At 37.9% G+C, this 24178-nt stretch overlaps 1 long non-coding RNA gene across 2 annotated transcripts in view; it reads left to right on the top strand.

Moving 5' to 3' along the window:
* Positions 1 to 24178, top strand: part of LOC144297139 (uncharacterized) — a 123596-nt gene that overhangs the window by 92154 nt on the left and 7264 nt on the right. For both annotated transcript variants that reach the window (XR_013364227.1, XR_013364226.1), the window contains one exon: positions 19586 to 19633. This is a non-coding gene — a long non-coding RNA (uncharacterized LOC144297139). The remainder of the gene's footprint in view (positions 1 to 19585; positions 19634 to 24178) is intronic.

Genomic DNA, 24178 nt, shown 5'->3' with positions numbered 1-24178 from the left:
TTTATCATTTTGATGATTTTCTTTACTGCTTGCCTATTTTTTATCATTGATTTCTGCCTTGATCTTTTTATTTCTTTACTTCTAATTTCTTGGGATTTACTTTGTGCTTCTTTTACTAGCTTCTTAGAGTGGAAATTTAGATTATAGACTACTTTTTAACCTTGACTCTTTTCCCTTTTAAGTACCTAAATATATAAATTTCCCCTAAGAGCAGTTTTAGCTACATTCCACACATTTTGATATGTTGTACTTTCATTATCATTCAGTTAGAATAATTTCTAATTTCCCTTGTGATATTTTATTTGACCCTGTGTTATTTAGAAGTCTATTGTTTAACTTTGATATGTTTTAGGCTTTCCTATATATTTTATTGTTTCTGGCTTCTAATGTAATTTCACTGATGTCAGAGGAAATAGTTTATAAGATTTCAACCTTTTAAATTTATTGAAATGTGGTGTATCTTGAACTGTCTCTTGTGTAACTGAAAAGAATATGTGTTCATAGTTGTATAATGATCTGTGTCCATTAGGTGAAGTTCTTGAGTGTTGTTCAAATCTTATATATTTATAATAATTTTTTCTTTAGTTCTATTAATTCCTGATAGAGAGGAAGGGAGAAGGAAGGAAGGAAGGAAGGAAGGAAGGAAGGAAGGAAGGAAGGAAGGAAAAAGAAGGAAAAAGAAAGAAAGAAAGGAAGAAAGAAAGCAAGCTTCAAATATGACTCTGGATTTATCTAATTTTCCCTTTAGGTCTATTAGTTTTTGCTTAATTTATTTTGAAACTCTGTGTTTAGATGAATATACATTTAGGATTGTTTTATCTTTGTGATGAATTGATCCTTTTTTCATTATGAAGTGACCCAATTTATTTCTGGAAATAATATTCCTCGTTTTCAAGTCTAGTCTGTCTGATATTAATATAGCAATGCAAGCTTTCTCTTACTTACTGTTCCCATGGCATATTTTCTCCCATTCTTTTACTTTCAACTTATCTGTGAGTTTATTATTTAAAGCACACGTTTATAAAAAGCGTATGTGTAGTCTTATTTTCTATTCATTCTGAAATGTCTAATGTTTTATATGGAATTTTTTCCACCCATATACATTTATTGTGCTTATCTATATGTCTGAGTTTAAGTTTCACATTCTACTTGTTCTATTTTGTGGTTGTTTCCTTGTTTCACATTTCTAGTCCTCTTTTTGGATTAATTTTAGATTTTTAAAAAAGATTTTATTTATTTATTTATTTGATAGAGAGAGAGAGCATGAGCGGGGTAAGGGGGAGCAGAGAGAACAGCAGACTCCCCACTGAGCAGGGAGCCCGAGGCAGAGCTCCATCCCAGGACACTGGGATCATGATGGGAACCAAAGGCAGACACTTAACTGACTGAGACACCCAGGGGCCCCAAATTTAGAAATTTTCAATATTCCATTCTAATTCTTCTACTGGCTTTTGTTTTGTTTTCTTTGGAGAGAGAGCACACGAGTTGTGGGGGAGGGGCAGATGAAGAGGGAGAGACAGAATCTCAGAGAGGCTCCAAGAACAGTGCAGAGGCAGACTCAAGACTCAATCTCATGACCCCGAGATCACCACCTGAGCCAAAATCAAGAGGTGGATGCTTAACTGACTGAGCTACCCAGGCTCCCCTCTTTTGTTGGCTTTTTGTTATACCTCTTTCTGTTGTCATTTTTGAGGTTACACTAGAGATTACAGCATGCATTCTTATCACAATCTTGAATTAGCTTTATATCATTTCTGTATGTAATGAAATAACCTTATAACAGCATAATTTCATTTATACTTCATCCTATCTTGTGTGCTATCTTTATGCTTTTACATGCTATAAACCCCATAATATACTGTTGTGATTTTTTTTCCCTTTACCTAGTCTTTTAAAGAATGTTTGACTTTTAAAGAATTTAAGAAAGTAGTCTCTATATGTACCATTCAACCAAGGCCCAGAAGACTGTGAGGCTGCATGATGTTGGAACCCCAGGGAGATGGAAGAAACTGAGATTCTGACAACTGGAAGTCTGCGAAATCTTCCAGCCTCCATTCCCAGCCTCTGCTCAATCATCTAAATTTTTTTGTAAGCATCTTGGCTGAAAGGATACTTTGCATTCAGGGCTCCTCCAGATGCAGTCTGAAATGGCAGCCTATAGATTCATCAAAAAGTCTATTTATTTCTTTTTCTAAGCACTGACTAAACTTTCTTACAGGTTTGCTCCTCAGACTACCTGCCTCTAGCTTCAGGATTGACTCTAGGTTTGAATGTGTCTTATATTTTTCACTTAGAAAAAAATTATCTTTCTAGAATTTAGGGATTTTTGTTGCTGTTATCATTCATTGTTTTTCATTTGTGTGTGTGTGTTTGTATGTGTGGGTTTAAATTTCTTTTTATCCACAGCTTTTTGATATTAACTAGAAAACTGATTAACTTAATCAGTTACTTGATTAACTGATATTAATTAGAAAAACGTTTTGTTTTTAAATTATTTCTATTATTGTTAACTGATGATTTCTTGCTATTTCCTGAGAGCTAAAATCTTTCATTGTTCTGTATTCCACACAAAACAAAAATGGAAGCCTCTAGAGTTTCTTCTTTCTTTCCTCCCTCCCTCCCTCCCTCCCTCCCTCCCTCCCTCCCTCCCTCCCTCCCTCCCCTCCCTTCCTCCTTTCTTCATTCCTCCTTCCTTCTTTCCTTCCTTTCTTAATATATGAAATAGATTTCTCCCTCATCCTATCCTTCTACAATCTGACATCTACTAGTCCTCTAAAGCTTAGGGATGTTCCTTCCATGAAAACTCTTTCCCAAATATACCTATGCATATACAATTCAGAAAGCCTTCTCCCTTTTCCAACAGGGTCTTATTTACCACCTCTATCACTGCTTTCTACATAGATGTAGGTATTCACACGGATTGCTTTTCATGCTTAGCTTTTCTTTTCTTTTTTTTTTTTTTTTTAGCTTTTCTTTAATGTACACATCACATGCACATTAACAGTTCCTGTCCAAGAAGAGTTCCATCCCCTCAAATGTAGGGACCATGTTTTTTGTTTGTTTAATGTTGTTATTTTATTTTATTGAATTTATTGGCACTCACAAACCAGCAGAATGACCATGAGGTTGTTTGAAGATAACAGTGAACATAATGATGACAATTCTTTTGGTTGAAATAGTAGGAAATACGAGATATGAGGTTGTTTTTCCACATAATAAATCTTCTTTGGTACAATAGAAGATGTAATGAAGCACTCTCCAAATACACATGTACTTACTGTGTATACATTATTATAACATAAACATGAGTATCTATAAACACAGAGTCAGGATGTCTTACTCTGCCAAACATAAATATACTCGAATGTATTGATAACCTGATGTGCTGTGACCATTTATTTTATTCTGTGTTGGATATAGTGTTTAATATAGGCTTTAAGAATTTATAGATTATGATAAGCAAAAACATATTATTATGGGAAAACAACTGAATTCAATTCAGGGGACTTAATCATTATTATAAAACACACTAAAGAAATTCTCTGTGAAGGAAATATTTTCTTTCTTTAATTCAAAGCACAGTTCAATGTGCCTTTCCCTGAAAGCAAATCTCTACTTCTCAGATGACCTTCCTTTTAGTATCCATCGTACTTGTAATGATTCTTCCTCAGGTTCAGGAGTCATATACAAATATTAATTATGGAATGGATGTTCATGAATGCCATAAACTAGAACATAATTTACATTTCTAAAATATATAGCTATATAGGGATTACTTGGAAAATGTATAGCTTGAGTAGAGACTATTTTCTGGAGAAAAAAAATCATCTACAAATGCTCTATAAAAATTATTTAGCACAACAGAGCAGGCATAACAGAGAAAATGGTTTGAATGGACCCATGGGTAAAGGTCATGGACTACAATTTGCATCCTTGCAACTCTCTGACAGTCGAGATTTACAATCCAGACTTTTGAGGATCACTTTCCATGTCATGATTAAAACTTTGAAATAAATCACCTGAAGATGGAATAACTTCTCAATTCCCTTTCACGTCAAAGATTTCCAGACCTTACTTTTTGTTCAATTCCTCATACTCCTGAGCTTCCCAAGATCTGTTTGGTTCCCCATAGAGAAGGTCTTACATTGCCATCTTCCCTCTCCCACATCCCCCTCTTTGGTTCTTTAAGGTCAAAAACCACAGAAAGAAGTGGGACTGACAAAGGACTTAAGGAAGCCATATTTCTTGGTTAATATTGAACTTAAATAGTGTACTTCTGGGGTGCCTGTGTCGCTCAGTCAGTGTTTTCCTTCAGCTCAGGTCAGGATCCCAGGGTCCTAAGATCGAGCCCCACATCGGGCTTCCTGGTCAGCAGAGAGTCTGCTTCTCCACTACCTCTGCGCCTGCTCTTGCTTTCTATCTCTCTGTCAGTAAGTAAATAAAATCTTAAAACAAACAAACAAACAAACAAACAAACAAAAAAGAGTATTTCTAAAGAAGGTTAAAGAACTTCAATTATGCTTTTAAAAATCAAACCCAAGCCATAAGATTCTTAAACATAGGAAACAGAGGATTGTTGGAAGGGGTTGGGTGGGGTGGGGGGATGGGGTAACTGAGTGATGGGCATTAAGGAGAGCTCTTGATGTAATGAGGAATTGAAGAATCATGAAATCCAACCGCTGAAATTAACACTACACTGTATGTGAACAAATTTGAATTTAGGGGATCCCTCAGTGGCTCAGCGGTTTAGAGCCTGCTTTTGGCCCAGGGCCTAATCCTGGAGACCAGGAATCGAGTCCCACATCAGGCTCCCTGCATGGAGCCTGTTTCTCCCCCCACCCCTCTGTCTCTCAGGAATAAATAAATAAAATCTTAAAAAAAAAAAAGACTTTAAAAAAATTTTTGAATTTAAATAAAATCTTGAAAGAAAAAAATCAAACCCAAGAAATTCACTCACCATACTGAAAATAAACAATAATTTTCATATATATCTTCCGCCCCATTATACTGTGTGATATTACATAGGGACATAAGGAATATCTTCTTTATAATTGTGTCTCTAACACCTTACCAAGTCAGAGCTAAATATTGGCAAAAGTAACTGGAAAAAAAAAAAAAAAAAAGCGTGAGGAGAGAAGGAGACAAAGCTTCTATAATTCAATGATAAACAGCTCGTACTTTACAATTGCTTTAGTCTGAATCCTAGAGCAAAAAGTCGTATATTTTAAGTCAAAGTGTCTTGATTTTTTTTTTTTTCGAAGCCTATGACTCATCCTTGCACAAACCTTTTCAGACCTTGGTTGAATCTCTCACTGATTGTCTTGGCTCATATGTGAATTGTCCTGTGCAATTTAGATACAAATCTGCAGGAATTACATAGATTGAATGCTGACTGGCATTTTTATAGGCCAAATTCTCTAAAAATTTTCTCCTTAAAAGCTGCCAGTAATTGCCTCCCCACATATTCTGTCTCAGGGAATCCATCTTCATCCTGAGACTGTCCTAGAGTAGTGTCTCTTCTCATCCATGTTTATTCCAGGAAACAGAAACCCCATTTGAACTGGTTAAATAACAAGAAAAATGTCCCAAAGTAGAGTAAGCTTCAAAGTTAGTTCCAGGGGTGCCTGGGCGGCTCATTTCAGTTAAGCATCCCACCCTTGATTTCGGTGTAGATCATGATCTCAGGCGTGTGAGATCAAGCCCTGCCTTGGGTTCTGTGCTAGGCATGGAACCTGCTTAAGATTCTCCCTCTTAGGGCACCTGAGTGGCTCATTCAGTTAAGCATCCAACTCCTGGTTTTATCTCAGGTGGTGGTCTCCAGGTTGTGGAATCAAGCCTCTACATCAGGCTCCATGTTTGGCATGGAATCTGCTTGAGCTTCCCTCTCTCCCTCCCCCTCTGCCTGTGCCCCCCAAAAAGCCAGTTAGAATTCTTGGTAATTTCACTAAAGACCTGGTTTCCTCCTACTTTTCTGCTATGATTTATGTAGAATTAACTTCCTTCACGATTTCAAAATGGCAGTTGACAAGTCAAGGAGAAACATATTTTCTTTTACAATGAGAAAGAAAGGGAGAAAAACCTGGGTTTGAATTGATTCAAATGCAAGAGAGGAGTTAGGAAGTGGGAAAAGTGAGTATGGACCAACCTTTAAAGTTTCCTATAAAGGGAGCAGAGACATGGAGTGATGATATGATGATATGGATGAAGGAGAAGTAAGACAATGAGTGGGATGTTATAATTATTATACTGGCGATGATTATTTTTCCAAAGAGTTGAGCTCAGAATAACTTGTTTGATCAGGTTTTCCTATTTTCCTATGTTCACTCACCCCATGCATCTTTTTCTGTGAAGTACCTGTTCTTTGCCTACTTTATTGGGTTGTCTTCATATATTCTTGATACTATGTCTTTTTCTATACATATTGCAAATATTTTCCTCAAACTGTCAGTTCCTCCACCTGCAAAAAAGAGGTTCAGGAAGGAAATCAAATGGTTGTTCTCTTGAAGGATTTAAACCTGGTCTAGTAATCAGTCGGGTCTCTCTCTCTTTTTTTTTTAAATATTACATACTAAAACTTAGGAGTGTCACATGTAGTGCAAGACATCATCTTAATATCTTATTCTTAGAACATATTATTATTATTGTGCATTGTTTAAGTAATAGCCACCCTTTTTGTTAAGGTAATAACTAATACTAGGCATTGCTGAACAGCTATATGCATGACATTATTTCATCCTCACAATGTTGTGAATTAAATATTGTAATCTATGTTACACCGATGAAGAAAATGAGCTTCAAAGGGTTTAAGTACTTCACCCAAGGTTACACATTAATAACAGGAAAGAATCCAGATTTGAACCCTGGGTTGACTCCAAACCACTAATCTAAACTCCTGAAGTGTAACTTTTAAAATCAATGATCATTAGAGTTTAAACTGACCTTGAAGATCTCTTATTGCAACTACCTTAAAAGGCAGGTGAGGGTGGTTGTTAAAAGTGTGGAGCTGAATTTGGGCTACACCATTTAGAAGCAATTTTATGGGCTTCATTTTTCTTATCTGTATGATAGGGAGTGTATCACTAATCTCACAGAACAGTCTTTGGGATACATATGAGGATACATATAAAGCAGTGTTTGGTATATAGTAAGTACTTAATAACTAGAACTCATTATTACTATTACTATTATTATTTCTACTACTTTTTCTCCCCACCCGATACCCAAATCTCTTTTGTCAATGGATCCAGTAAGTGATTACCTAGAATTGAGATGAATCCCTCTTGCTAAAGTGAACTTACTATCTCCTAGAGAGGTCCATTCTAACTCCAGTAAAATTCTAGTTATTAGAATGTTCTTCCTTATAGCCAGCTGACAATCGACCTTCTCAAAATTATTTTTAACAGACTTTCTAGGATGGCATTTAAAAGACAAACAACATTTTGAAGATTATTACGTCACTGGAAGTTGTCTTCTAGCCAAGAAAAAAATATATATGATGGTTATCTTCTCTGTACCTAAGCTCATCAGTGTCCCTCTTAAAGTTCTGAACAGAGCCTCTTGTATAGGTGTGATGGTACAGCCCATAGGTAAGCAAGATGAGGTTCCTCCCTGCTCTGGGTCATCTATGCCACAACCACGCCACTTTGCTTCTTATGCAGCCATGTTGTACAGCTGACACATATGCCACTTATAAGTCAAATCACACTGTCCTTATGCAAATGAGGGGCTTAGACGCAAAGATAGAGTTTGTATTTAGCTGACAAACTCAAGTACCTGCAATTAAGTGGTTTCCAAGATAGTATGGTTTCCTTATTCTTACAGTATAATGTATTTCTCAAATATAATCAAAATGAAGTTTTTGAACTGACATGTAATACTAAAAGAAACTATTCCTTAATAATCTTTTTTTTAAAGATTTTATTTTATTTATTCATGAGATGCACAGAAAGAGAGAGAGAGAGGCAGAGACACAGGCAGAGGGAGAAGCAGTCTCCATGCAGGGAGCCCGATGTGGGACTTGATCCTGGTCTCCAGGATCATGCCCAGGGCTATAAGGCAGCGCTAAACCGCTGAGCCACCAGGGCTGCCCAATAATCTTTTTTTTTAAAAAGGGTTTTAATTAATTCCACCTGCTTCTTTAGGAGCATCAACTGGGCACAAACTACAGGTGAAACTGCAACATTCTGTGACTCTGTCCACACATGCCATAGTTCAGGGAATAGTTTGATCACATCTCTTATTTCTTCTTATTAGCCCAATAGCTAGTCATGAACCTGTCCTCCAGACATTCCTTCCACTCTTAGGCTTGCCATCAAATTCATTTTATTTGTTCTTGCTGTGTAATTCCTTCTTCTGGTTATTTTCTTTCCTTCCTCCCTCCCTCATTCCACCCGCTTTTCTTCCTTTCTCCCTCCTTCCTTTTCTCTCTCCCTCCTTCCTTTTTCCTTCTTCCTTTTTTCTTCTTCTTTCCTTTCCTCCCACCTTCATTTTTCTTTCCTCTCTCTTCCTCCCTCCTTTCCTTCCTTCCTCTCTCTCTCTGTTAATTATAAACCTGGTTTAAATGAGGTCACAGGCTTTGCTGTTATTGTTGTTGTTGTTATATGGGGTGATGAATATCTGAGAAAGGGAAATGCAGAGGAGGTGCCAGCATACAGCGTTATAGATGATTCAACCCAAGCCATCACCCCTCACTGTCTGAATAGTTAAAAATACACCCTCCTGGCAGCAGTTAATGAATTGTAGCTTCTACGTATTGGCAAGCCAATAGTCAGTCACACATCTCTACATCTTATTATCATTATTATTTTTTAGTATTCACATCCCACTTCTCTCTTATCAAAAATACTTTAGAAGCTTACAGTAAAAGAATAATGCAATCAGACTGAATCATTGTCATGGAATAAATATAAAATCAAGCAATAGAGGGGGAAGTTACTCAAAGATCCATGTACAATGGCATTAATAACATGAATGGCTGCTTTTCCTTCTCTTTCAAACACTTCCACTTATCCTACTAGGATTCCCACTCTGTGAGCCGCAAATTTTTGCCTGTCTTCTACTTGTCAGAAAATGTTCTCCCTTCCTTGACTTTAATCAATGGCTTTCAATTGAGGGTTTATGTTAGACTCCTAGGGGGAGCTTGGGGAAAAAAAATAGATGCCCAGAGTACACATCAGTCCAATTGAATCCACTTTTGTAGATAGGGGCCGGACCTGCAGGACACTGCTCCCTCTGCATCCCCCAAAAGAAAAGGATGATTATTGCTTATTTCCAAATTCTTCAGGGTCAGAACTGTGGTCACTATCTTGATGTCTCATATCACCTTGACCACAATTCCCCCACGCTCCTATAAAAATACCTGCACCAACTCTCCACCCTCTTCTCCTTTATCTATACATGTCTTCATTTTGCTCTAACTCACTAAAGATTTTAAAATCTGTCTCAAAGTTTTTTTTTTTAAGATTTTATTTATTTATTCATGAGAGACACACACAGAGAGAGGCAGAGACATAGGCAGAGAGAGAAGCAGGCTCCATGCAGGGAGCCTGATGTGGGACTCGATCTCGGGACTCCAGGACTATGCCCTGGGCTGAAGGCAGATGCTGAACTGCTAAGCCATCCAGGGATCCCTTGGCTCAAAGTTTTACTTTCCATCTCTCCTCTTACTATCATTCTCAAACATATGGTGTGGTCAATATAAGAACAAGTTCTGGAACCTGGGTGTCAGTTCCCATTCTGCCATGACTAATGTTGCTACCATGGGAAGATTATTTATATCCTCTTTGCCATAAAATGGGGATGGCACTAGGAGTGGTAGCTGTCAGTGTTGGGATCAAATAAATTGCCATGTTTGTTTCTATGGGTTATTGGTCCATATTATGGTTTTCTTGGCCTATTGCCATAACCTCTCATTGGTACCCTATCTGAATTCTCTTCTCTTTTCTAATCAATTATCTATCACAAATACAAGTCTAACCATATGACTCCCCTGCTGAAAACCTCCCCAACCTTCCTAGTGCCTGTTAGATACAATGTGGTTTCCTATGGGCAGCATATAAACTATTCACTGAGCTGGTTTCCAACAAATCCTCTAATGGTGCCTTCCTTCATTAACATCTTCCCCCTTCTTCCTTGCTCTGATATGTACATTATGGATCCTGTAGATATCATTGCATGTTTATACCAATATACTATAGTCAAATTTTATCAATATGTGGGCATGCTTCTTTGAGTGAGTTTTACAAGCTCTCTAGGCTTTAATATCCTCAGATATAAAATTGTGAGATTCTGTGAGCATTAGACAAATTTACAGATCCACACATATTTGCATACATACATACATACATACATGTTTACAGATCCATGCATATTCAGACATGTTTACAGAAGAGACATGCCCATAACAGAAACTTAAAAAAACAGCAGTAGCTGCTCTTAATTTTATCGTTGCAATTATTTTTTTTTATTACCACATTACCATCGTCATTATTGTATCCCTTCTGTTAAGCTTGTCCTGTGTCCCCTCCTACTTACTCTCTGTAAAGGTCCTTCTAGGCCTTCATACCCATGGCCATAACACTTTTCCCCTTGGCTGTGATCACTGGCTTGTGTAACTAGCAGTCCTACTAACATGATCATTTTGAGAGCACATATAATCCAAGATCTGCTCCCTTGAAAGACAATGTTTCCTCTATCAGATTCATAGACGACTCACTTCAAATAATTGTATGTACCTGCAAGTCAACAGGAAGAGACTCAATTCCCTGACGCTGAGACCCTAAGACTGTCAGACTCTCTGCTATGGTTCAGCTTTCAGTAAAAACAGAAAAACTGCTTCCTGAAATGGTTGATGCCTTTCTAGGTACAGCCATTCTTCTGCATCCAACCCTCCTTGATTTTGTCTTATCCTCAGCTGCCTGCCTTCTGCACTCCTCCTCCACACTGTGATTTCTTATTAAAAACCTCTCTCCTTGCCTTTTTTCACTCTCTCTCTCTTTTCTTTTTTCCTACTAAATTCCCTCCACCTTCACTCCTGTCCCTTTGGCCTAGCCACTGTTGTCCATCAACACTCAGATGAGCAATATCTCTTCTCCATCCTGCACTGGTGGTCTGGCCGCCTCTCTTATTCCTCAAAGTCTCTTGCTAATCATGATCCAGCAGTGAAGATCTGACTTAGAATCTATCCATGAGAAAAGCAGTAGAAAAAAATATATGGATTTACACACACACACACACACACACACACACCTCAACTCCTGGCGCATCTTGATTACGGTAAGTTATTTCTGTTAATGAGTGTATAAAGAGAAGCAAGTGATGCTAGCTCAGGAAAGCCAGTGTCTGTTCCTTCTAGAAAGGTGGGGGTTCCCAAGGTGTCTGGAGGAGGCTTTATCTGGTGGCTCCGTCAGACACACCAAAGGGCAATTTCTCTTTCTTAGCATTAACCCTCAACTGGGACTGAGTACGGGAAAGGTCTCGCTCTTCACAAACACTCCAGGATAAGGTGATAAGCAGATTACAAGTAAAGCCTCTCTTTAGCTATTCCACATCTCCTGTCAGACAGAGCAAGTTAAATTACAGCGCAAGCCACAGATGCATTGATCATCCACTCAGCTTGTACTACCCAGGATTTTAAAGATCCAGGCCAAGGATAAGTGAAGTCATCTCAGCAAAGTTTTTTTTAGCAGGGAGGGTTAACCAAGTTCAAAGAGGTGAGGTTCAGGGAGAGGGTCCCAACTCTCCAGCGTTAAGCTCAATTTATGCATGACCTTCATCAGTGAATATTTCCTTACAAAGCTTATGAGAGGTGTTGAGAGAACACACAGATGATACCTTAGCCCCTGCTCTTAAATGACTTACATGTGTCTCTCTCAGCCCCTCGCCCCTCCCCTCCCTTGTAAAGCCTGGCTCAAAAGACAGAACATCACTAAAAATGGCACTTATGCCACTTATCCCACTTAGAGTTACTACGTGAGCCTTCTAGATGAAGCATCAGTTGAATCATATTACATTTGAGGTGCCCTATTCTGATTAATGCATAAGATATAAAGTTGTTTTTGTTACTGCTGTTGAGACAAGATGCTCTCATAATGAGCTTCAGTTACCCTTGTTCAGCCTGTAAAACTTAACAAAGACATAAAATCCTTGAATGATTTTGGTAGTCCGATCTTTAGTAGAATAAGATAGGCCATTTTGAGGCTAAAACAGAAAAAAAAAAGATGAATCATTAGAAACACTTAAAAATTCTGGGCATGACATTCTTCTTTATTAAAAAGACCCATTGTAAATTGGAAAGTTTCGAAGTCTTTGTGGTAGGGAGAATGAATTATAATGACATCACTGGGTCATGAACTAGGCCCACTGGCTACTTTCCAGAATGAAATTGACTAGGAGAGATCAGATGAGCCCATTCGTAGCACAAGACATCTGGGAGGCAGCCAGGGAATCGAGGTTCAAGCCCCCTATTTGGGACACACTTCCTCTTCCTCTTCATCATCAACTACAATCGTGATTTCCTGGACCAGGCATCTAGCCTAACAATGCATTTCAATTCATATTCTAAAGAACACCCAAAAAGTTCTTTGTACTCATTCCTCACTGAAAGACCTCATGAAAAATATTAACATGTCAACATCTGGCTGACACCTTTGCTACATTTTCATCATGTTGCTGATGGGAAGCATTTTGCCTTCAAATAAGCATAATTTTCCGGTCTTTTCCATCTCTCTCTCTCTCTCTCTCTCTCTTTTTTTTTTTTTTTTTTTTTGTCTCTCTCCCAGCGTAATAAATGGTGTCTGAAGCCCAAGAGAAACTCATTTCTGTTAACAGATCATTTGTAAACCTTTAAGGGCAGCTGGTGAGAAAGGGGCATTTTTTTTCTTCTGTCTTAACTTCCCTGGTTGTCTCTGTAAATGCAAAATGACACCTCATTCAAAGCTTTCTGGTGTCATCTTAATCTCCCTTATTTTACACTTTCTACCTTTTTGATATTGCTATAGACTGCATGGAGGCTTTTTACCTAATACTGTAATACCTATTATCTGAGGCATTTAGGTATATAGGCTCTTGCCAGCTAAGAATAATGCAGATCAATTGGATGTCAGCAACCCAATAACGTCAGATAGTATACGTATATATATATATATTTTTTTCAGAGTAGAAAAGAAGATATCTACCCAGCTGACCTTAAAGCTAGCACATTTCAATATTAATATATTTTATGCATGCATGTGATAACGTTTTACCTTTCTTATGGATCTGTAGGGAAGTCTCACTTTTTTCTAGGAGGATTATTACCTATTCCAAAGGGGCTATGATTATAGATACTTACTAAGACAAGAATAATTGACCATAAAAAACCTTTTATATTCCCACAATTATTTTTGCATTGACTAAAAGTGTCAGGAAAATCTGATTTTATTAGCCAGTCCCTAATTTTGACTCCATTTAATTTTTTATCTGGCTTTTTCCCCCAATATGTTTTTAGTCTGAGATAGTTGGCAATTGTACAAAAGAACAATTTGTTACAGAACCTTTACTGAATGGAAGTTCTATAATCCAAGCATAACATCAAGTATCAAATAAAATAAAAATGTATGAGATCAGCAGAGGGGACATGCTCCAAGGTAAGGAACTGATCTAGGGCCTAGGAAAAAAAGAACTTTAAATCAAAATTTGACTGCTCAGCTATGAAGTAAGTCTGTGGAACAAAAGGTCAAATGTAGCTTTGACCCCTCATTCCCCTCCACCCCCCAAGAGATCAGATCCCGTCAGCACTGAGCTTATTTCCAGTAAGGCACAAGGAGCAGGGTTATGCTTATTAAGAAGCAGCATGGACAACTCTAAAGGACACTTGAGGGAAAGGAGGAGGAAATGCTCTGGCTCTTCCGGAAGTAGGGGATGCAGTGGGCAGGAGAAGGGCACAGTACCCATTTGACTTTTGCAAACAAAATTCGCCCTAGTTACCACATGTGCTTCTTCCCATGCCTCTGCTCCCCAGCACAATAGGAACAAGGATGAATCAAGGATCATAAGTGAACATTGTGGTCAAAAGCATGACTGCTTCTGGAAAGAACTCCAACCAAGAGAAGGACAAGTGTTCCAGTTGTACTGTTAATTTGTGAGAGAGCAGCACTTGGCAACTCCTTTCTAGTGCTAGCATTAGAATTTCAGGGATTCTCCATGTATTGGCTTTTGGGATAGTAAAGGATGCTGTGGAAAAGAGAAGTAGAATTTACATGAAATCTATTTGACCCTTGCAAACAAAAACTCGTGTGTGTGTGTGTGTGTGTGTGTAGTGGGACTTGTTTTTATATTTTTCTGAAATCAACAATCAGAATCTACAACTGCAAAATAAGGATCCCCACACTGTCAAGTCACCACTAAGCCAAGTATAGTAGGGGCCAGACGCTTTTCCCAGGTGATGTGAATGGAGTCTGCTACCACCTACCATAGCTCATTCAACTCAACTTCACAACTTATTGCTGGTCTACTTACAGAGAGCATCATAGAGAAGGGCACAGTACCCATGTGAAAGATGAGGAGAACATCTTTCAGCTATTTGGGGAGTGCAGGTTCATGGGGAGAGGATACTTCCTCCTCATTTCAAAGATAACCAGTTGCACAATCAAGGATTCAAAAGAATTACTGGTAGATCCTGAAGGTGCCTGTGAGAAAGGGGAACTTACTTTTCATTCTCTAGCTATGGTCTTGCTAGAACCCACAAACTGTAGCATGTCCCAGTGCTGCCATAAGAGAGGAGACCAGGGTTGAAAGAGATTTTGTGTGGCTTTAACAAAGGCCTACTTGTGTTTTGGGGCAAAATGCTCACAGAGACTTTGCCTAGGTTTGGTCAAGAGAGGTCCTCAGAAGCGGGAAGTCTACTAAGGAAGTAGATCAAAGTAGCCTGTGAGAGTGAGGCCTGCTGGGACTACGATACAGTATTCCTGGGAAGAAGACAGAGCCCCTTCCTCAATCTAAGTGGCCTCCCTGACCCTCAGAGTGTGCAAAGATGGCCCATTGGTTCCATCTTCAATTGAGGAAGCAATGAGACTAAAGGGGAGCCAGGAGACTTATGGCTGCCCACGAGACCAGTTGGCCAGTGGAGAGGTAGGCTGAGAACTTCTGGACATATCAAGGGAATAGACATGATCTTGAGAAAGATGTCTTGGGTGTTAAACTATTATACCACCTGAGAGAGAAACAGTATACCATGAGTGTTGGTTACCAGCTGCAAAGAGAACAAGTGAAGCCAAGAACCCCACCCCCACCTGACTTCCTAGCAATTTAGAGAGATCCTTCTTCTTTTACCTTCTTCCCTGACATCCTCCTTGCAACACCAGGTCAACCAAGGACATAGAAATCTCCTGTGCCTTTAATTCTTCCTGCTCAGAGTCAGATCAGGAAGGCCTGGAGAGCTTGACCAAGAGGATAGAGTAGCATAATTCAAGCAACCAGAGTCCAGTCTGCTTTGGGGACGGTTGGGAGGAAGGAGAAGAAATTTGAATCTCATGTGAGACTCAAATTTAAATGGTCTAACCCGAGTTTTAATATCTGCGAAGGACTGAAAAGTTATAGTAGGACCTTGCCAAGATATTTTTAAAGAGTGGGAAAGTAAGATTATGACATAACATGAAGATCAGGATCAGAAAAAGAAAAAAAAAAAAAAAACTAAACTAAAATCACAAAAAGAGCCTGTTTTGTTTCTGACCCAATTTGTTAAGTTTCCTTAATAAATCATTTATAATGCTAAGAAGTTAATTATTCTAGCTGCCAATTTGACCAAAACAATCACCTTCTGACCTGTTTAATAATTTAAGCAACAGGAAGGCCTAAGTAGATTGTTAAGGGATTATGTGTCATATAACTAGTTGTTGATGATTACAAAGCAAACTGTGATGGCTTTGTCAAATTTAGTTACAGGAGTGGGAAGAAAGTCCCTCGCTTCCATACTATCTTATTTATTTAGAAGCACTCACTGCCATTTCTTGTAGCCACTTCCAATTGTCAGATTTCATTTAAGGGGGACAATTGTAGGCACCAACTATAAATAAACACATATCACCGATTTCACCCTCAGAATAGATAAGAAATCACAGCTTGCTTTATGCTTTCTATGAGGTCTCTTTTGGTACTTCAGGGAATCAAATCCCAAGCTGGCAATTTTATTGTATATTATCAGAAGAAAGAAACACATAAGATAGATATTTCAGGTTAATTAGCATGATTTTGTTGTGGTGATCAAATTTATTAGTCCATCTTCTGACCCCACAGATTTGATGGGGTATAAACACAACCCCAATGAGAAAGAACAGGGGGTTTCCCATTTAAGACTTCACAAACAACAAATTACACTAATATCAATCAGCCAACTACTTTTATTTATTATATATATTTCCTACTTAACTCAATCTAGAGCAGCCTTCATCCCCACTTGTCCACCAAACCCACATGAAGGGTTTACTTGCTTCGGCCTTTGCGTTCAGGCACCCAGACAGACCTTGATTCTGGGCATGAAAACATTTTTGTCTTCCCTAATCTTTGGTTTATATCAGTTCAGTATTTCAAAGGGTGAACTTGATCTTGAGGTACTGTGCCTTGTATCTTTTATCCCTCTGAAATACTTCCTTTTGACTCTTTGATATGGTTTCTTTCTTTCTCTCTTTCTTTCTTTCCTTCTTTCTTTTTTTAAAGAGAGAAAGAGAGAATGCACATGTGGGGGAGGAGGAGAGGCAGAGAGAGAGAGAGAATGAAAATCTCAAGCAGGCCCCATGCTCAGCACAGAGCCATGAAGAGGGGGTGGGCTCCATCTCACAGCCCTGAGATCATGACCTGAGCTCAAGAGTCCCATGCTTATCTGACTGAGCCACCCAAGTACCCCTCTTTGACCTGGATTCTTGACACCTTTTGTCTTAAACCATAGCCTGAAGCCTGGCCTATAACAAAATGTAGTAAAGTGACTACAGTTTTCACTGCAAAACAAAGAGGGTAAGTCATCTTCAGATGACAGATCATACAGGAAACACTCATAGGACCTTAAATATCCTGAAATTAATTTACTCACAGGGATATCAAATATGATTTCAATTGACCTCAATGACTACTATACTAGGGTCATGATCCATCCTATTTTCATTTCTCTTTCATCATAGGAAACCATCGCCTGATAAAGCCTATAGGTAAAAGAAGATACCATGCAGTTATAAGCAGATGTATTACAAACCTTGAATGGAAAGCGTAGAGTCCCAGATTCAGGCTTTGGAGTTGGCTGGACTGGACTCCAAATCCTGGCTCTACCATTTCCAACATGTGGACTTGGGGAAGTAGCTTAAAGTCTCTACACCTTATTTGTAAGATACAGAAAATATTTCCTCCAGCAGGTGGGTCGATGAAACTGAACAGAGGATAAAAGCTCAGACTCCTTAGCAAATTGCTCTTGGCTCAAATTCAAGGTTGCCACTTACCAGATGATTCTTGGGCAAGTTACAAATACTTATGCTTTCTATGACTCAGTTTCATCATCTACTCAATGAGGATGCTAATAGCAACCAAGTCATTGTATGGCTTCAGATATGAATCTAGTTAGTATTGACAAAGTGTTTAGAAAGTGCCTGGCCTAATGCTCGATAAACAGAAGCCATTATGAATGATATTATTGTAATATAGTATTACTTCTATTACTACCCATAATAATCAAGTTAATGAGGTGAATATTAACAGTCTTCTTGGCAGGTTTGACTTGGAGCCAACTAGAATAGTCCATTAGTTGATTAAAAGAGTTCTAAACCTGGAATATTGAAGGAAAAAAAGTCCCTGAATTGGCCCCCCACCCCCATCTGGCCCAGGATCCCAGCAACTCTCCATCTTTACTGGGAACTTAGCAAATCAGTTTTCTGGGCGTTCCTTGTCAAGTCCCCATCTCTGCCTGAGATATTCCAAGTTGGGTGGGCAATAAGAAAGGAGATGGCACTATTTCTCTATTCTAGAAGAATCAATGGCATCAGAGCAAAACCTGTTCAGTTGTTTTCATTGGTCAAGTAGAAAGTGTTGTAAAAGACAAAACTCTTTTCACTGATAGTAAGTCCATAAATAAAAAGCTCAAGAACCCCACCATGATAAAGTGAATGAATGTGAAAGATAGTAGCTTGGCCTTCATCCTTTAAATATATATATATATATATATATATTATATATATATATAATATATATATAATATATTATATATATATTTATAATTATAATATATATTACATATAATACATATTTATATTTATATTATATATTTATATATATTTATATATATATTTGCCTTCTGACTTGACTAATAATTTAATATAAGCAACAGAAAGACCAGTCTCTATATAATATTACATATATTTATATATAGTATATGTATATATTTTATATATGTATATGTATGTACACATACATGTATATGTATATATAATTTTAAGTTGAAGGCACTGTAGGGAATACCAGGATAAAACAGTTCCCTGTTTCTCTAGTGTGTATGAAAGTAAAATAAGTCCACAAATAGCTCTAATGCAAAGCAGGAAGTAGTAAATGTCAAAGAAATCCACAGATGTGGTACAAATAAAGTGCTAAGGAGGTAGGGAGGGTTTCCTGTATAAGAGACCAGACAGGGCTCTACAGAGGAAGTGCCATTTGAATAACTTTTAGCTTCTGTTAAGGACTCTTATGCCAACCTCCAATCCCTCCCCGCCACCCCTGGATCAAGCATTAACCATGCCAGGGATGTTCTCTTTCCTTCCCTTGCCAGGCAAGCATACACTTATCTTGTAAGACTCATCTCAATGATAATTTGTCTGGCACCCCTCTCCTCACATAGATTTGACCCTTCCTTATTTGAGGACACACACAACTCTGTGCCAAATTCTCTCCCTTGGAAATCTTAGCTCATTTCTATGTCACCCTCCCTGTCTTGTTTGCTGGACTGTCCCCGTAAGGGAATGGGTAATGCCTTTGAATCCTCAGTGCCCAGAGACTCAGAACTTTGTGGAATGATTGAACACAGCTTTTGAAACTGAAAAAAATCTCTTAGAATAATAAGAGCTTTCTTGCCCTCTGGGAAAGGAAAAGTGTAGAGGAAAGGGAGAAAGGAGCTAGTATATGTGGTTGGCTGATGATACAGGATCTAATTTAACCATCGTGATCCAAACATTCCCTTTATTATCCTCTATTCCTGTGGAAGTTGAGGTTCAGAGAAATTAAAGGCCTTGTTCAAAGTCTCAGAACTGTTAAATTGAGCAGCGAGAATCAAAACCTGGTGATTTTATCCACTGGGTGGTGTCCGAATGAGGAAATGCATCAGCAGTGATGTAGATGCACCACCTCTGAATGTTACTGGATATTAAAAAGCCAATATCTACTTTGACAAAGACTGAAATGCGTGCTTCCCTCCACTCCCAAGAACACTAGAGAGTTTACTCTTAAAAAAAAAAAAAAAAATGTCATTTACTTGGAAAAAATGCATCTGCCCCAAAGAAAGGAAAACTAATTTTCTTTTTCTGTATTCTTTTTCCCCTCTGCCTCCTTCCTTAATCTCTTCAATCTCTCTCTCTTCCAGATGCTAACAAGGAGAAGGAAGAAAAAGAAGAGAAGGAGGAGGAGGATGGTAATGATAATGATAGTGATGATTGGGTCAAGCTTCTGCTAGGGTTTTGGTTTATTCTATCAAGAGTCTGCCTTGAACTTCAGTTTCTAAAATGGTATAAGATTTAAGTATAGATTTCAGTTTTCTATAACCTTAGAAATCAGATAAGCTGAATTTTTTGTTTAGAAATTATTTCTAAAAGAAAAATCAGAAATGAACAAAATGATTGACATGAAAATTTTGACATCATTTTGAATTAAAAAGCTAGAAAAACTAGAAATAACTTCAATGTTTAATGATAGGAGTTTAATAAAATATGGCAATCCATGCATATGAGATATTTCAATATATTAAAAATATGTTTTCAAAGAGAACATGAGATGCAATATGGTTGTGGTATGTTATTAACTCAGATATCAGATTATAAAAATATGAAAACCAAATTCTAACTTTATAAAAACTCTAATATATAAATGCATGTATGTATTTGAAGGAAAAAAAAGACCGGAAAACAATATGTTAGAACAGAAACAGTTAGCTAGCCCTGGTTGATTTTATACTAATGATTCTTTACATAATTGCCTAATTTTCTACTACTAACATGGAATACTTTTGATATCAGGAAGTAAATCTCATCTCCTTGTCATTTCAATTCTGCTCTTCCTAGAAAGAAAAAAAAAATTTTTTTTTGATTGGTTGCTTCATCCCAACCACTGTTTCTAGGAAGGAAGATCTACCTATCCTGAAGCTCTTGTGTATTCATCCTCCTTACTCTTGCTCCTCTCAATCTGTTTTCCAAAAAACATCCTTGATAGAGTTCACTGCATTGAAAAAGACATAAGCTTCAGAAAGAGGCAGATCTGAGCTTAAATCAATTCCTCCATATTTCTTAGCTGTCCAATCTTAGGAGAACTCTACTTTCTCTGAGCCTCAGTTTCCTGATGAGAAGCAAGAGGGAGTGTGTGTACAGCAACCAACACAGGCTCTGGGGCACCATACATGGGTTAGTAACATGAGTCATTACTTTCTTTTGCCCCTCCTCCTCTCTGTACCCACTCAGATTTACCAATCCTTTAAATCTCAATCTCCATTTGAGTCCTTCCCAAAGCCTTCTGTGACTCTTTCTGAGCAGCTATGATACCAATCTCTTAAGTACGTTTTCTGTACAAGTCTCCACTTACAGGCAACTTCCTGCACTTAGTGAAGTCCCCATCAAAAATCAGAGCAGCACCCCCACACCCATAGAATCCATGACAATAATTTATTACAAGCGTTCAATCAGCAGTTTATAATGAAAAGCTGAATCTTTTTGAGTTGAGTTTTGAATGTGAAGGTAAATTTATGAGTTATAATACGGAGTGGTGACAACTGAAGTCTGCATGCTTCCTCCTCACCTAGAACAAGTTGAAAAGCTATCAGTGGCCTGTGGGTGGTGCCTGGTGGCTGGATTGGAGTTGTCAAGATAGAATGTCCTCACCATCCCCAGAGACAAGAGCCCCAGAATAGTCCTGACTCTTGTCAGACTGTGGAAAAGTGCTAAGAACATAAATTGGTGAGTGCATTTGATAAGGTGAAGTAAAGTAGTTGGGTCCTACAGCTATAATTTCTTCTCCCTTGCAATTCCGTCAGTCAAGTAGATTACTTGGGAACTAGGTTTCTATGGGACAGAAGCAGAAAAAGAGAGAGAAGCAGAGACACTCAATATCTCTCTCAGATATATTTCTATTGGTATTTTCAGTCAAAAATTTTTGATGTCAAATCTAACAATTAAATCTCAAGCTTTTTGGCCAAAATGCCTTTATTTTAGGTGTGAGAAGCCACTAGTTCTTTTATTCTCATATTCCTGCTTGTCCTCCAATCATTGAGGACATAAATAAAGCTGTTTTGAAGCTTGGCCATTGGGATGCCTGGATGGTTCAGTAGTTGAGCATCTGCCTTCAGCTCAGGTCAGGATCCCGGGGTCCTGGGATGGAGTCCTGCATCAGGCTCCCCACAGAGAGCCTGCTTCTCCTTCTGCCTATGTCTCTGACTCTCTCTTTGTGTCTCTCATGAATTAAAAAACAAAAAACTTGGTCATTTAAAATCAGTCACTAATAATAAACCTTTAAAATAATACTTTTTTCAGAGATGCTTTCACAGTCTCTTTAATTTTTTTTTAATAAAGAGAAATCAGGGATCCCTGGGTGGCGCAGCAGTTTGGCGCTTGCCTTTGGCCCAGGGCGTGATCCTGGAGACCTGGGATCGAATCCCACGTCGGGCTCTCGGTGCATGGAGCCTGCTTCTCCCTCTGCCTGTGTCTCTGCCTCTCTCTCTCTCTTTCTCTCTCTCTCTGTGATTATCATAAATAAATAAAAATTAAAAAATAAAAGGAAAAAAATATAAAAAATAAAATAAAAAAAATAAAGAGAAATCAAACTACATTAACCTCTTTCTGGTGGTGTCTAGAATGTAATAGGAATAAATACAGAGGTAGGAGTCATGTGTTGAGCTGTGGATTGAGATCCACTTTATTCAAAAAGTTGAAATAAAACTGCTCTAAATGATGCCAGGAAGAATCTCTATTTCATTGTCCCCATGAATGAGAGTTTAATTGGCCTTGGCCACTTTTTTTTTTTTTTTTTTCAGGAAACTTACAAATGAAAAGGAAGACAAGCTTTTAAGAAAGTTTTGGTCATAAATATAAATAAGATTTTAATGCCAGAGAGTAATTAGTGCTTTGTTCCTCTTTTGAATAACAAGTGAGGGAGGTTTGTTGGCTCTCTCTCATTCAGTTCTATTGACCTGCCAAAATTTTACAGAACTTAGTAACATCCATTATTCCTTCTTACATATAGTTATCTCTGTCCCTTTTATGAAATCTTTCTTGTGTTATCTCATGTTTCTTCCTTCTTTTTCTTTATTTGCATGTCACAAAAATGCTGAATTTGTCTAACTTTCAGGTAATTATTTTTATGAGCTCCTTGGAGGTTATCTTCGATGCTATCACAAAGCTGTACAGCAGTCAATGGATCATGCAACATATTTCATGATTCTTCATCCAAGATTGCTGTAGTGGGGCAGAGATCTGTCCATAGAAATACTTTAAAAGTTGGAAGTAAAGGATATTCTTATAATGTTGTAGTATTTTCTATTTATAAAAGCAGTATACACTTTGCGAAATATTTAGAAAGTAGAAAAAAAAAACATGAAGTATTAGCCCCACTGCCCCATAATGCTGACATTTTAATTTATATCTTTCTGTTATATAAAATACATATACAGATAAATGTAGACTTTTGCACTCTGATTTGCTTTCACTTATATCAGAAGGGGAACATTTTCCTTTGTCACCAAAGAAAGACATGATTTTACACAGCTTGGTTTGGTTCTACCTATCCCCCATCCCACTCCAACCCCAATAATAATTAAGATCCTCTTCTAAATTCAGTGATTTTTAAAAGTTTAATGAGCTTTTTCTGAAATAACAAAAAATAAGATTCAAGTTAAAGAAAAACACCCTTCCTCACAGGAGATGATAGTTAAATGGTAAACAAGTCTACCTATCATTCTGTAAGAGCTGACTCACAAACTTGAACTAAAACTTTGAACTCTAGAACAGAGGGTAGGCAGTTGACCTGTCATTTTGTAAGTTTCGATTCACTAACGTGTAGTAGGAGTTTGAATTCTAGAACAAGGTGTAGGCAAACTATGACCCAAAGGCCAATTCCAATCCAATAGCTGCTTTTCTATCCCTTGTGAGCCAAGAATGCTTAATTTGGTTTAATTTTTGCATTTGAAGTAGTTGGAAAAAAATCTAAAGAAGAATGATATTTTCTGGCACATAAAAATTATAGGAAATTCATATTTCACTGTCCATAATAAAGTTTAATTTTTTAAAGATTTATTTATTTATTCATGAGAGACACACAGAGAGAGAAGAGACATAGGCAGAAGGAAAAGCAGGCTCCCCACAGGGAGTTGGATGTGGGAATTGATCCTGGATCCTGGGATCACGACCTGAGCCCAAGACAGACGCTCAACTGCTGAGCCACCCAGGTGTCCCCATAATAAAGTTTTATTGAAACATGGACAATACTCATCTGTTTGCATATCTCAGTGGCGGTTCCACACAACAAAAGCCAACCGAGTAACTGCTACAGACATGATATAACCCCTAAAGCAAACCCCTATTTACCATCTGGTCTTCTAGAGAAAAAGTTTGCAGCTCTGGCCCTAGATGATTAGGTTTTGAGTAGGAGAGCATTAGAAAAGTCCAGGCTCATTCTCTTTTCTCCCTCAGTCCAGATCCCCTTCCCTGTTTCTTTTAGCAATATTATTTGTGCCCATCAGTATTCATTTGCTATCAGAGCTGCCTTTGAACTTCAGGAAAGCCGCCATCTTGTTTTTGTTCACTTCTCTAAAGCTTAGTGTCTGCAACATGAAACACTAGTAAGTTCTTTAAACTTCTTGTTATCTTGAGACAGGGCAAGACCTTTACCCAATTTATTTAGTTATGGAGGAGGAGGATGAAAGATTGGGTCCTAAGTGTTATTCAATGGCATGACATGGTTTTCCCTGGAAGGCAGC

Source organism: Canis aureus, chromosome 2 (genome assembly GCF_053574225.1).
Source record: "Canis aureus isolate CA01 chromosome 2, VMU_Caureus_v.1.0, whole genome shotgun sequence".
Lineage (NCBI taxonomy): Eukaryota > Metazoa > Chordata > Mammalia > Carnivora > Canidae > Canis > Canis aureus.
The sequence above is the reverse complement of the archived record's forward strand: the minus strand, read 5'-3'. Positions and strand labels throughout refer to the sequence as shown.